Below are 15,224 nucleotides of genomic sequence, written 5' to 3'. Positions count from 1 at the left end.
TGGACCACCAGGGAATGGAACAGATGCAGAGGAGCACACCTGCAGAGAAATTCCAGCCAGCATTGCGGAGCAGTCACAATGGGGGACCGAACTTCCCAGAATATGGACTGGCTGTGCAGAAGGCAGGAATTCCCGGACTGTGTTCAGGAGCGTTTGCTGCAGCACTTACCTGGGTCCTGCCGAACCACGTCCTTCGAGGTGAGGTGGGTCAAGTGGATCAGTGGTGGTGAGGGATAGAGAGAGAGAGAGAGAGAGAGAGAGAGAGGGGGGGAAGTAGGTATTTGTGGCCATTGTCTCACTGAGGGTTAGGTTGGCAGCAAAGAACGAGACGCAACAATCCCGAGTGAGAAAGATGTGTGGGATAGAGCCGGCTTCAGTGGGGCAGGGATGACTGGATCGAGAGGTTGCCTGGAGAAATAGGAAGGAGTCGCCTTCAGAAAGCAGAGAGACTTCAAACTAAACGGCACGGAAACAGACCCTTCGGTCCAACCCGTCCATGCCAACGAGATATCCCAACCCAATCTAGTCCCACCTGCCAGCACCCGGCCCATATCCCTCCAAACCCTTCCTATTCATATACCCATCCAAATGCCTCTTAAATGTTGCAATTGTACCAGCCTCCACTACTCCCTTTGGCAGCTCATTCCATACACGTACCACCCTCTGTGTGAAAAGGTTGCCCCTTAGGTTCCTTTTAAATCTTTCCCCTCTCATCTCTCTCCTTAAACCTGTGCTCTGTACTTTTGGATTCCCCTATCCTCAGCTTTTCCCATGCCCCTCATGATTTTATAAACCGCTATAAGGTCACCCCTCAGTCTCTGATGCTCCAGGTAAAACAGCCCCAGCCTGTTCAGCCTCTCCCTGTAGCTCAAACCCTCCAACCCTGGCAACATCCTTGTAAATCTTTTCTGAACCCTTCCAAGTTTCACAACATCTTTCCGATAGGAGGGAGACCAGAATTGCATGCAATATTCCAACAGTGGCCTAACCAATGTCCTGTACAGCTGCAACATGACCTCCCAACTCCTGTACTCAATATCTGACCAATAAAGGAAAGCATACCAAACACCATCTTCACTATCCTATCTACCTGCAACTCCACTTTCAAGGAGCTATGAACCTGCACTCCAAGGTCTCTTTGTTCAGCAACATACCTTAGGACCCAATGATTTAAGTCTATAACTCCTGCCCTGACCTGCCTGACCAAAATGCAACACCTCACAGTGATCTAAATGAAACTCCATCTGCCACTCCTTCGTCGATCAAGATCCCTAGTAGAAAGCGAGGGCTGCAGACACTGGAGATCAGAGTCGAGAGTGGGTGCTGGAAAAGCACAGCAGGTCAGGCAGCATCCCTGGAGCAGGAGAATTCCTGATGAAGGGCTTATGCCTGAAACGTCGATTCTCCTGCTCCTCGGATGCTGCCTGACTGGCTGTGTTTTCCCCGCACCACATTCTCGACCCATTAAGGTCCCATTGTAATCTGAGGTAACTCTCTTCACTGTCCACTACATCATCCAATTTTGGTGTCATCTGCAAACTTACTAACTGTACGTCTTATGTTCACATCCAAATCATTTATATAAATGACAAAAAGCAGTGGACCCAGCGCTCTGTAGTCACAGGCCTCCAGTCTGAAAAACTACCCTCCACCACCACCCTCTGTCTTCTACCTTTGAGCCAGCTCTGTATCCGAATGGCTAGTTCTCCCTGTATTCTGTGAGATCTAACCTTGCTAACCAGTCTCCCATGGGGAACCTTGTCGAATGCCTTACTGAAATCCATATAGATCACACCTACTGCTCTGCCCTCATCAATCCTCTTTGTTACTTCAAAAAAGCTCAATCAAGTTTGTGAGACATGATTTCCCACCCACAAAGCCTGTCAGTCCTTGACATGTATGGATACATGTAAATCCTATCCCTCAGCATCCCCTCTAGCAAGGCAGCCAAGGATTACTCCCTTTGTACTGAATCCCCAAAGTATGAAAACAGGCCATTCGGCCCAGCAAGTCCACACTGTCCCTCCAACGAGCATCTCGTCCTGTTCCCAACTCCCTACCCTAACCCTGCATTTCCCATGGCTGACCCACCTAAACTTTCCCATCTCTGAATGCTTTGGGTACATTAACGGAGGCAATTTGCCTTAACCCGCCCGTCTTTGGACTGCGGGAGGAAACCGGAGCACCCGGAGGAAACCCACGCAGACACGGGCAGAACGTGCAAACTCCACACAGTCACCCAGAGGCGGGAATCGAACCTGGGTCTCTGGCACCGTGAGGCAGCAGTGCTAACCACTGAGCCATTGACATTCCTGAGAGAATCATCGCGTGACAGAATCGTATAGTACAGAAGATGGCCTCTTCCATCGAGTCTATGAACCCAAAGCAACACAGTGGTTAGCACTGCTGCCTCACAGCACCAGGCTCCCAGGTTCGATCCCAGCCTTGGGGTGACTGTCTGTGTGGGGTTTGTACATTCTCTCCGTGTCTGTGTGGGTTTCCTCCCACAGTCCAAAAGATGTGCAGGTTAGGGTGAATTGGCCATGCTAAATTGCCCGTAGTGTTAGGTGAAGGGATAAATATAGGGGAATGGGTCTGGGTGGGTTGCTCTTCAGAGGGTCAGTATGGACTTGTTGGGCCGAAGGGCCTGTTTCCACACTGTAAGTAATATAATCCAAACTTGCACCAGCCCCATTATCCTGAACTTCGTGACATTTTAAGTGTGCGTACAAATCCTTATTTAAGGTTGTGAGCTTACCCACCTCAATTCCCTCTCTTCCTGATGAAGGGCTTTTGCCCGAAACCTCGATTTTCCTGCTCCTCGGATCTACCTGACCTGCTGTGCTTTTCCAGCACCACTCTAATCCAGTACCCACCTCAATCCCCTTTCAAGCAGTGCTATCCAGACCTCCAACACTCTCTCCATGAAAAACAAATCCCTGAAAACCTTCCCTTTCACATTATTCCCAGTTGTTATTACTGACCCTGCAACCAATGGGAACAGTTGCTTAATATTCACCCTGAACACTGACGTCACCACTTATACACATTTACCAGAGCCCCCCCTTTAACCATCAGGCTGCAGATAAAACATCCCACATTTCTTCACAGCTAACCTGCCTCACAGAGTCAGAGAGATGTCCAGCACGGAAACAGACCCTTCGGCCCAACCCGTCCATGCCGACCAGATATCCCAACCCAATCTAGTCCCACCTGCCAGCACCCGGCCCATGCCCATATGCTTCTTGCGTTTTTTTTTTAACCAAACCCTCATCATCCAGCAGTCCCTATACTTACCAGCCTTCCCTTTCACCCTGACAGGAATATACTTTCTCTGGATTCTCATTATCTCATTTCTGAAGGTTTCCCATTTTCCAGCCGTCCCTTTACCTGCGAACATCTGCCTCCAATCAGCTTTCGAAAGTTCTTGCCTAATACCGGCAAAATTGGCCTTTCTCCAATTTAGAACTTCAACTTTTAGATCTGGTCTATCCTTTTCCATCACTATTTTAAATCTAATAGAATTATGGTCTCTGGCCCCAAAGTGCTCCCCCACTGACACCTCAGTCACCTGCCCTGCCTTATTTCCCAAGAGTAGGTCATGTTTTGCACCTCCTCTAGTCGGTACATCCACATACTGAATCAGAAAATAGTCTTGTACACACTTAACACATTCCTCTCCATCTAAACCCTTAACACTATGGCAGTCCCAGTCTGTGTTTGGAAAGTTAAAATCCCCTACCATCACCACACTATTATTCTTACAGATAGCTGTCATCTCCTTACAAATTTGATTCTCAATTTCTCTCTGACTATTAGGGGGTCTATAATATAAACCCAATAAGGTGATCATCCCTTTCTTATTTCTCAGTTACACCCAAATAACTTCCCTGGATGGATTTCTGGGAATATCCTCCCTTAGCACAACTGTAATGCTGTCCCTTATCAAAAATGTCACTCCCCCTCCTCTCTTGCCTCCCTTTCTATCCTTCCTGTAGCATTTATATCCTGGAACATTAAGCTGCCAATCCTGTCCATCCCTGAGCCATGTTTCTGTAATTGCTATGATATCCCAGTCCCATGTTCCTAACCGTGCCCTGAGTTCATCTGCCTTCCCTGTTAGGCCCCTTGCATTGAAATAAATGCAGTTTAATTTATCAGTCTCATCTTGTTCTCTGCTTTGTCCCTGCCTGCCCTGTCTGTTTAACTTGTTTCTGTTCTCAGCTGTACCCGTCTCAGATTGATCTCTTTCCTCACTATCTCCCTGGGTCCCACCCCCCAACTTACTCGTTTAAATCCTCCCAAGCAAACTTCCCTGCCAGGATATTAGTCCCCTTCCGATTTAGGTGCGATCTGTCCTTTTTGTACAGGTCACTTCTACCCCAGAAGAGATTCCAATGATTCAGAAATGTGAATCCTTCTCCCCTACACCAGCTCCTCAGCCATGCATTCATCTGCTCTATCCTCCTATTCCTACCCTCACTAACTCACAGCACCGGGAGTAAACCAGACACTACTACCCTCGAGACCTTTTTAAAATTCCTGCCGAACTCTCTATAATCTCCGTCAGAATGTCAACCTTCTCCCTTCCTGTCTCATTGGTTCCAATGTGGACCATGCCCTCCTGCTGAGTCCTCTCCCCTTTCCGAACATGTCCCGCGGGTTCCAAGCGATTGATTGTGTTGGGGGACTCTCTAGTGTGAGGCACAGATAGTCCAGCACACACTCACACACACTCACCCCCCCCACACACACACACACACACACCCCCCCCACACACACACACACACACACACTCACTCACCCCACACACTCACACACACTCACCTCACTCACACACACCACACACACACACACCTACATTCACCTCACACACACACACACACCCCACACTCACACACACTCACTCACCCCACACACTCACACACACTCACCTCACTCACACACACCACACACACACTCACCCCACACACTCACACACACTCACCCCCCCACACACACTCACACAAACACACTCACCCCACACACACACTCACCCCCCACACACTCACACACACTCACCTCACCCCCCACACACTCACACACACTCACCTCACTCACACACACTCACTCACCCCACACACTCACACACACTCACCTCACTCACACACACCACACACACACTCACCCCACACACTCACACACACTCACCCCCCACACACACTCACACAAACACACTCACCCCACACACACACTCACCCCCCACACACACACTCACACACACACACACTCACCCCACACACACACTCACCCCCCACACACACACTCACACACACACACACTCACCGCCCACACACACCTCACACACACTCACACCACACACACACACTCACCCCCCCCACACACACTCACCCCCCACACACACACCTTACACACACCCCCCCCACACACACACACTCTCACACACACACTCCGACACACACACACTCACACCCACCACACACACTCACCCCCCACACACACTCACCCCCACCACACACTCTCACACACACACACTGCACCAACACAGACACACTCACACACTGCACCAACACACACACACTCACTGCACCAACGCACTCACACACACTCACACTGCACCAACACACACACACACTGCACCAACACACACACACTGCACCAACATACACACACACACAGCACCAACACAGACACACTCTCACACACACACTGCACCAACATACACACACTCACACACTCTGCACCAACACAGACACACTCTCACACACACACACTGCCCCAACACAGACACACTCTCACACACACACACACTGCACCAACACAGACACACTCACACACACACACTGCACCAACACACACACACTCTCACACACACACACAGCACCAACACAGACACACTCTCACACACACACTGCACCAACATACACACACACACTCACACTCACTGCACCAACGCACTCACACACACTCACACTGCACCAACACACACACACACTGCACCAACACACACACACACTGCACCAACACACACACAGCACCAACACACACACACACTGCACCAACACACACACACACACACTGCACCAACATACACACACACTCACACACACACACTGCACCAACACAGACACACTCTCACACACACACACTGCACCAACACACACACACACACTGCACCAACATACACACACACTCACACACACACACTGCACCAACACAGACACACACACACACTGCACCAACACAGACACACTCTCTCACACACACTGCACCAACACAGACACACTCTCACACACACACACACTGCACCAACACAGACACACTCTCACACACACACACTGCACCAACACACACACACACACACTGCACCAACACAGACACACTCACACACACACACACTGCACCAACAGACACACTCACATACTGCACCAACACACTCACACTGCACCAACTCACACATAGACTGCACCAACCCACACTCTCACACACAAATACACTCACACTCACATGCACCAACACACGCACTGCACCAACACACACACGCACTGCACCAACACACACACACTCACACACAAATACACTCACACCCACTCTCATACACTCACATGCACACACTGCACCAACACACACACTGCACCAACACACACTGCACCAACACACACACACTCTCACACACACACACTGCACCAACACAGACACACTCACACACTGCACCAACACACACACACACTCACACTCACTCTCACACACACATACGCACACACTGCACCAACACACACACTGCACCAACACACACACTGCACCAACACACACACTCTCACACAAACACACTCACACACACACAGACTGCACCAACACACGCACATTCACACACAAACACACTCACACTCACTCACACTCACACGCACACACTGCACCAACACACACACTCACACACACATTGCACCAACACACATACACACTCACACACACTGTACCAACACCCGTGCACACACACTCACCGCACACACTCTCACACACACTGCACCAACACACACTCACACACACTCTCTCACACACATTGCACCAACACACATACACACACACACACTGCACCAACACACACCCACACTTACACACATAAACACACACACACTCACACTAACATGCGCACACACACTCACCCCACAAACACACTCTCTCACACCCACTGCACCAACACCCCACCAACACCACACTGCAGCTCGCCAGAGAACCCCACCCTGTGGTGATGGGGAAGCACAGCCGATACACCTCCCAGTCGGAATGGTGACGGACACCGAGCTCCTGCTTTCGGGATGAGCGGGACATTGGCTCTCCCTCCGCCTTGCTGACACACTCTCCCCATCTCCCCCTCCCTCTCTTTGCCCCCTTCTCCCTCTCTCCCTCCCTCACCCTCCCTGTCTCTGACTGATCAGAGACATTGACTCTCTCTCTCCCCCCCCCCCCCCCCCCGCCTTTCCCACTGCCCTGCCCCTCTCTCTCTGACTGATGTAAGAACACTGGCTCTCCCTCCCTCCCTCCCCCTCTCTCTCTCCCTCCCTCCCTCTCTCTCTCTCCCTCCCTCCCTCTCTCCCTCCCTCCCTCTCTCTCTCCCTCCCTCCCTCCCTCTCTCCCTCTCTCCCTCTCTCTCTCCCTCCCTCTCCCTCTCTCTCTCCCTCCCTCTCTCTCTCCCCCTCTCCCTCCCTCTCTGTGGATGTGGGGGGGGGGGGGGGGGTGAGTGACACTGAGCTGCTCCTATCGGGATCTGAGGAATACTCTCCCTCCCTCCCTGGCTGCCCCTCACTCTCGGGAATTGCCGGCCGCCTGTTCCCGGGATCAGGAGGCGGATGTGCTGCTGGAGGTGAGTGCACTACCACCCCCCCCCCCCCCCCAGCTCGGGGCCTGTCCCTCTGTGTGTGTGTGTGTCCTAATGTGTCTCTCTCTCCCTCCCTCCGTCTGTCTGTGTCCAGGGGATGTTTCCTCTCCCCTACCCCCGTCTCTCCCCTTCCCCCCTCCCCCTCCCCTCCCCTCCCCTCCCCTCCCTCCCCCTCCATCCCTCTACCCTCCCTCCCCCTCTCCCAATCTCCCCCACCCCCCATCTCCCCCACCCCCTCCTCCCATCCCACCTCCCCCTCCCCATTTCCCCCCATTGCCCCCATCTCCCACACCTCCCCCCATCTCCCCCACCCTCTCCCCCTCCCCACATCTCCCCCCCTTCCCATCTCCCCCACCCCCTCCCCTCCCCCATCTCCCCCACCCCCTCCCCTCCCCCATCTCCCCCACCCCGTCCCCTCCCCCATCTCCCACACCCCCTCCCAATCTCCCCCACCCCTCCACCTCCCCCCATCTCCCCCACCCTCTCCCCCTCCCCACATCTCCCCCACCCTCTCCCCCCCCACATCTCCCCCCCTCCCCATCTCCCCCACCCCCTCCCCTCCCCCATCTCCCCCACCCCGTCCCCTCCCCCATCTCCCCCACCCCGTCCCCTCCCCCATCTCCCCCACCCCCCCCCCCATCTCCCCCACCTCTCCAACTCCTCCCCCATCTCCCACACCCTTTCCCCCATCTCCCCAAATCTCCCCCACCCCCACCCCCATCTACCCCACCCCCAATCTCCCCCACCCCTCCAACCCTTTCCCCCATCTCCCCAATCTCCACCACCCCCTCCCCCATCTCCCCATCCCCTCCAACCCCTCCCCCCATCTCCCCCACCCCTCCAACCCCTTCCCCATCTCCCCCAATCTCCCCCAACCCCTCCCCATCTCCCCCACCCCCATCTCTCCCCCCCTCCCCATCACCCCTCCCCCATCTCTCCCCCCCATCACCCCCTCCCCATTCCCCCTCCCCATTCCCCCTCCCCTTTCCTCTCCCCCATTTCCCCCATCTCCCCCTTCCCCTCCTTCCCCTCCCCTCCCCTCCCACCTCACCCCCTCTCCCCCTCCCCCTCTCACCCTCCCCTTCCCCCCTCTCTCCCCCCTCCCCCGTCCCCCTCCTCCCCCCTCCCATCTCCCCCTCCCTCCCATCTCCCCCTCTCCCCCATCTCCCCCTCCCATCTCCCCCTCCCCCCATCTCCCCCTCCCATCTCCCCCTCTCCCCCATCTCCCCCTCCCATCTCCCCCTCTCCCCCATCTCCCCCTCCCATCTCCCCCTCTCCCCCATCTCCCCCTCCCATCTCCCCCTCCCCCTCCCCCCTCCATCCCCCCACCCCCATCCATCTCCCCCACCCCCATCCATCTCCCCCACCCCCATCCATCTCCCCCACCCCCATCCATCTCCCCCTCCCCTCCCCATTCCCCCTCCATCTCCCCCTCCCTCCCCTCCATCTCCCCCTCCCTCCCCCTCCATCTCCCCCTCCCTCGCTCCATCTCCCCCTCTTCCTCTCCCCCTCCGTCCCTGCCTTGCCCCTGCCTCCCCTTCACTCTCCCCTCCTCCCTCCTACTCCCTCTCCTCCATCTCTCTCCCGCACTCCCCTCCCCCTCCCTCCCCTCTCCCCATCCCCCCTCTCCCCTCCCCCTTCCCCCTCCTCTCCCCTCCCTCCCCTCTCCCCTCCCTCCGCTCCCCATCTCTCGCACCTGCCCCCTCTCTCTCCATCTCCCCTTCCCCCTCCATCTTCCCCTCCCCCTCGCCCCTCCATCTTCCCCTCCCCCTCCCCTTCCCCCTCCATCTTCCCCTCCACCTCCCCTTCCTCCTCCATCTTCCCCTCCCCATCACTCCCCATCCCCCCTCCATGTCTCTCCCCCCTCCCCTCCCCTCCCCCCTCCACATCTCTCCCCCCAACCCTCCCCCTCCATCTCTCCTGCCCCCTCCCCTCCATCACCCACCCTCCATCTCTCCCTCTCCCTCCCCCTCCCCATCCCTTCTCCCCCTCCCCTCCCCCTCCCGCTCCCCCGACCCCTCCCTTCTCCCCAACCCCTCCCTCTCCCACTCCCCCGCCCCCTCCGACGCCCCCTCCCCCGCCCCCTCACCCCTCCCTCCCCTTACCCTTCCCCCCCTCCCTCTCCCCTCCCCCTCCGCCTCCCTCTCCCCCTCCCCCCACTACCCTCCCCCTCCCTCAGCTCCCCCTCCCCTCTCCCTCCCCTCCCCACCCCATCCCTTCCCCATCCCTTCCCCATCCCTTCCCCATCCCCTCCCCCTCCCCTCGTCACTCCCTCCCCTCCTCACTCCCATCTCTCCTCCCTCCCCCTCCTCCTCTCCCTCTCCCCCTTCCTCCCTCTCCCCCTCCCTCCCTCACCTCCCCCTCCCCCTCCCCTCCCTCCCCCTCCATCCCATCCCCTCCCTCCCCCTCCATCTCATCCCCTCCCCCTCCCCTCCCCTACCCTCGTCACTCCCCTCATTACTCCCCTCACCACTCCCTCCCCTCCTCACACCCACCTCTCCTCCCTCCCTCTCCTCCTCTCCCTCTCCCCCTCCCTCCCTCTCCTCCTCACATCCTCCTCTCCCCCTATCCCCACTCCCCTTCCCCCTCCTCCCTCCCCACTCCTCTTCCTCCTTCCCCACTCTCTCCCTCCCTCAGCTCCCCCTCCCCTCTCCCTCCTCATCCCCCTCCCTCCCTCCCCTCCCCACCCCATCCCTTCCCCATCCCTTCCCCATCCCTTCCCCATCCCCTCCCCCTCCCCTCGTCACTCACCTCATCACTCCCTCCCCTCCTCACTCCCATCTCTCCTCCCTCCCTCTCCTCCTCTCCCCCTCCCCCTCCTCCTCTCCCTCTCCCCCTTCCTCCCTCTCCCCCCTCTCCCTCACCTCCCCCTCCCCCTGCCCTCCCTCCCCCGCTGTCCCATCCCCTCCCCCTCCCCTCCCCTACCCTCGTCACTCCCCTTGTTACTCCCCTCACCACTCCCTCACCTCCTCACTCCCATCTCTCCTCCCTCCCTCTCCTCCTCTCCCTCTCCCCCTCCCTCCCTCTCCTCCTCACATCCTCCTCTCCCCCTATCCCCACTCCCCTTCCCCCTCCTCCCTCCCCACTCCTCTTCCTCCTTCCCCACTCTCCCCTTGCCCCCTACCAACCTCCTCCTCTCCTCCCGCTCCCCCCCCATACACCCACCCACTCCCCCCTCCCTCCCCAGCTCCCTCTCCCCCTCCCTCCACTACCCCTCCCTCCCTCTCCCCCTCCCTCCTCTACCCCTCCCTCCCCCACTTCCCCCTCCCCCTCCCCTCTTCCAGGGGCCGTGCTAAATTGTCCCGTCGTACCCAGGGATGTCCAGGTTAGGGTGGATTGGCCATGCTAAATTGTCCCATAGTGCACAGGGATGTGCAGGTTAAGGTTGATTGGCCATGCTATGTTGTCCCATAGTGTCCAGGGATGTATAGGTTAGGGTGGAATTGGCCATGCTGTGTTGTCCCATAGTGCGGGGGATGTGCAGGGTCGGGTGGGATTGTCCATTCTAAATTGTCCCACGGTGCCCAAGGATGTGCAGGTTAGGGTGGATTGGCCGTGCTAAATTGTCCGATAGTGACCAAGGATGTGCAGGTTAGAGTGGATTCGCCGTGCTAAATTGTCCGATAGTGCCCAGGGATGTGCAGGTTAGGGTGGATCGACCATGCTAAATTGTCCGATAGTGCCCAAGGATGTGCACGTTGGGGTGGATTGGCCGTGCTAAATTGTCCCATAATGCCCAGGAATGTGCAGGTTAGGGTGGATTGGCCGTGCTAAATTGTTCCATAGTGTCCAGTGATGTGCAGGTTATGGTGGATTGGCCACGCTAAATTGTCCCATAGTGCCCAGGGATGTGCATGTGAGGGTGGATTGGCCGTGCTAAATTGTCCCATAGTGCACAGGGATGTGCAGGTTAGGGTGGATTGGCCGTGCTAAATTGTCCCATAGTGCCCAGGGATGTGCAGGTTAACGTGGTTTGGCCGTGCTAAATTGTCCCATAGTGCCCAGGGATGTGCAGGTTAGGGTGGATTGGCCATGCTAATCTGTCCCATAGTGCCCAGGGATGTCCAGGTTAGGGTGGAATTGGCCGTGCTAAATTCTCCGATAGTGCCTAGGGATGTGCAGGTTAGAGTGGATTGGCCGTGCTAAATTGTCCGATAGTGCCCAGGGATGTGCAGATTAGGGTGGATTGGCTGTGCTAAATTGTCTGATAGTGCCCAGGGATATGCAGGTTAGGGTGGATTGGCCATGCTAAATTGTCCCATAGCGCCTAGGGATGTGCAGGTTAGGGTGGATTGGCCGTGCTAAATTGTCCCATAGTGCCCAGGGATGTGCAGGTTAGGGTGGATTGGCCGTGCTAAATTGTCATATAGTGCCCAGGGATGTGCAGGTTAGGATGGATTGGCCATGCTAATCTGTCCCATAGTGTCCAGTGATGTGCATGTTAAGGTGGATTGGCCGTGCTAAATTGTCCCATAGTGCCCAGGGATGTGCAGGTTAGGGTGGATTGGCCGTGCTAAATTGTCCCATAGTGCCCACGGATGTTTAGGTTAGGGTGGATTGGCCATACTAAACTGTCCCATAGTGCCCAGTGATATGCAGGTTAAGGTGGATTGGCCGTGCTAAATTGTCCCATAGTGCCCAGGGATGTGCATGTTAAGGTGGATTGGCCGTGCTAAATTGTCCCATAGTGCCCAGGGATGTGCAGGTTAAGGTGGATTGGCCATGGTATGTTGTCCCATAGTGTCCAGGGATGTATAGTTTAGGGTGGGATTGGCCATGCTATGTTGTCCCATAGTGCCCAGGGATGTGCAGGTTAGGGTGGGATTGGCCTAACCAATTTGTCCCATAGTGCGGGGGATGTGCAGGTTAGGGTGGGATTGTTCATTCTAAATTGTCCCACGGTGCCCAGGGATGTGCAAGTTAGGGTGGATTGGCCATGCTAAATTGTCCCATAGTGCCCAGGGATATGCAGGTTAGGGTGGACTGGCCGTGCTAAATTGTCCCCTCGTGCCCAAGGATGTGCAGGTTAGGGTGGATTGGCCGTGCTAAATTCTCCGATAGTGCCCAGGGATGTGCAGGTTAGGGTGGATTGGCTGTGCTAAATTGTCCCATAGTGCGCAGGGATATGCAGGTTAGGGTGGGATTGGCCGTGCTAAATTGTCCCATAGTGCCCAGGGATGTGCAGGTTAGGGTGGATTGGCCGTGCTAAATTGTCCCATTGTGCCCAGGGATGAGCAGGTTAGGGTGGATTGACCGTGCTAAATTGTCCCATAGTGCCCTGGGATGTGCGGGTTAGGGTGAATTGGCCGTGCCAAATTGACCCATAGTCTCCAGGGATGTGCAGGTTAGGGTGGATTGGCCGTGCTTAATTGTCCCATAGTGTTCAGGGATGTGTAGGTTAGGGTGGATTGGCCGTGCTAAATTGTCCCATAGTGTTCAGGGATGTGCAGGTTCGGGTAGGTTGGCAATGCTAAATTGTCCCATAGTGCCCAGGGATGAGCAGGTTAGGGTGGATTGGCCATGCTAAATTGTCCCGTAGTATCCAGGGATGTGCAGGTTAGGATGGGATTGGCCATTCTAAATTGTCCCATAGTGCCCAGGGACGTGCAGGTTAGGATGGATAGGCCATGCTAAATTGTCCCGTAGTGCCCAGGGATGTGCAGGTTAGCGTGGTTTGGCCGTGCTAATCTGTCCCATAGTGCCCAGGGATGTCCAGGTTAGGGTGGAATTGGCGTGCTAAATTGTCCCATAGTGCCCAGGGATGAGCAGGTTAGGGTGGATTGGCCATACTAAACTGTCCCATAGTGCCCAGTGATATGCAGGTTAAGGTGGATTGGCCGTGCTAAATTGTCCCATAGTGCCCAGGGATGTGCATGTTAAGGTGGATTGGCCGTGCTAAATTGTCCCATAGTGCCCAGGGATGTGCAGGTTAAGGTGGATTGGCCATGGTATGTTGTCCCATAGTGTCCAGGGATGTATAGGTTAGGGTGGATTGGCCATGCTAAATTGTCCCATAGTGCCCAGGGATGTGCAGGTTAGGGTGGGATTGGCCTAACCAATTTGTCCCATAGTGCGGGGGATGTGCAGGTTAGGGTGGGATTGTTCATTCTAAATTGTCCCACGGTGCCCAGGGATGTGCAAGTTAGGGTGGATTGGCCATGCTAAATTGTCCCATAGTGCCCAGGGATGTGCATGTGAGGGTGGATTGGCCGTGCTAAATTGTCCCATAGTGCACAGGGATGTGCAGGTTAGGGTGGATTGGCCGTGCTAAATTGTCCCATAGTGCCCAGGGATGTGCAGGTTAACGTGGTTTGGCCGTGCTAAACTGTCCCATAGTGCCCAGGGATGTGCAGGTTAGGGTGGATTGGCCATGCTAATCTGTCCCATAGTGCCCAGGGATGTCCAGGTTAGGGTGGAATTGGCCGTGCTAAATTCTCCGATAGTGCCTAGGGATGTGCAGGTTAGAGTGGATTGGCCGTGCTAAATTGTCCGATAGTGCCCAGGGATGTGCAGATTAGGGTGGATTGGCTGTGCTAAATTGTCCGATAGTGCCCAGGGATGTGCAGGTTAGGATGGATTGGCCATGCTAATCTGTCCCATAGTGTCCAGTGATGTGCATGTTAAGGTGGATTGGCCGTGCTAAATTGTCCCATAGTGCCCAGGGATGTGCAGGTTAGGGTGGATTGGCCGTGCTAAATTGTCCCATAGTGCCCACGGATGTTTAGGTTAGGGTGGATTGGCCATACTAAACTGTCCCATAGTGCCCAGTGATATGCAGGTTAAGGTGGATTGGCCGTGCTAAATTGTCCCATAGTGCCCAGGGATGTGCATGTTAAGGTGGATTGGCCGTGCTAAATTGTCCCATAGTGCCCAGGGATGTGCAGGTTAAGGTGGATTGGCCATGGTATGTTGTCCCATAGTGTCCAGGGATGTATAGTTTAGGGTGGGATTGGCCATGCTATGTTGTCCCATAGTGCCCAGGGATGTGCAGGTTAGGGTGGGATTGGCCTAACCAATTTGTCCCATAGTGCGGGGGATGTGCAGGTTAGGGTGGGATTGTTCATTCTAAATTGTCCCACGGTGCCCAGGGATGTGCAAGTTAGGGTGGATTGGCCATGCTAAATTGTCCCATAGTGCCCAGGGATATGCAGGTTAGGGTGGACTGGCCGTGCTAAATTGTCCCCTCGTGCCCAAGGATGTGCAGGTTAGGGTGGATTGGCCGTGCTAAATTCTCCGATAGTGCCCAGGGATGTGCAGGTTAGGGTGGATTGGCTGTGCTAAATTGTCCCATAGTGCGCAGGGATATGCAGGTTAGGGTGGGATTGGCCGTGCTAAATTGTCCCATAGT

The 15,224-nt window shown here is 55.6% G+C and overlaps 1 protein-coding gene across 1 annotated transcript in view; it reads left to right on the top strand.

The window, feature by feature from the left end:
* The first annotated feature begins 7,725 nt into the window (after nt 1-7,725).
* The window catches only part of LOC132828733 (zinc finger protein 239-like), a 52,724-nt gene continuing 45,225 nt past the window's right edge, over nt 7,726-15,224 (top strand). The window contains exon 1 of the mRNA XM_060845854.1: nt 7,726-7,861. The gene's annotated coding sequence lies outside the window, so the exon portion shown is untranslated. The remainder of the gene's footprint in view (nt 7,862-15,224) is intronic.

This window comes from Hemiscyllium ocellatum, chromosome 27, assembly GCF_020745735.1.
Source record: "Hemiscyllium ocellatum isolate sHemOce1 chromosome 27, sHemOce1.pat.X.cur, whole genome shotgun sequence".
NCBI classification, from domain to species: Eukaryota; Metazoa; Chordata; class Chondrichthyes; order Orectolobiformes; family Hemiscylliidae; genus Hemiscyllium; species Hemiscyllium ocellatum.
Note: the sequence above shows the minus strand (reverse complement) of the source record. Positions and strands in the feature narration are given on the sequence as shown.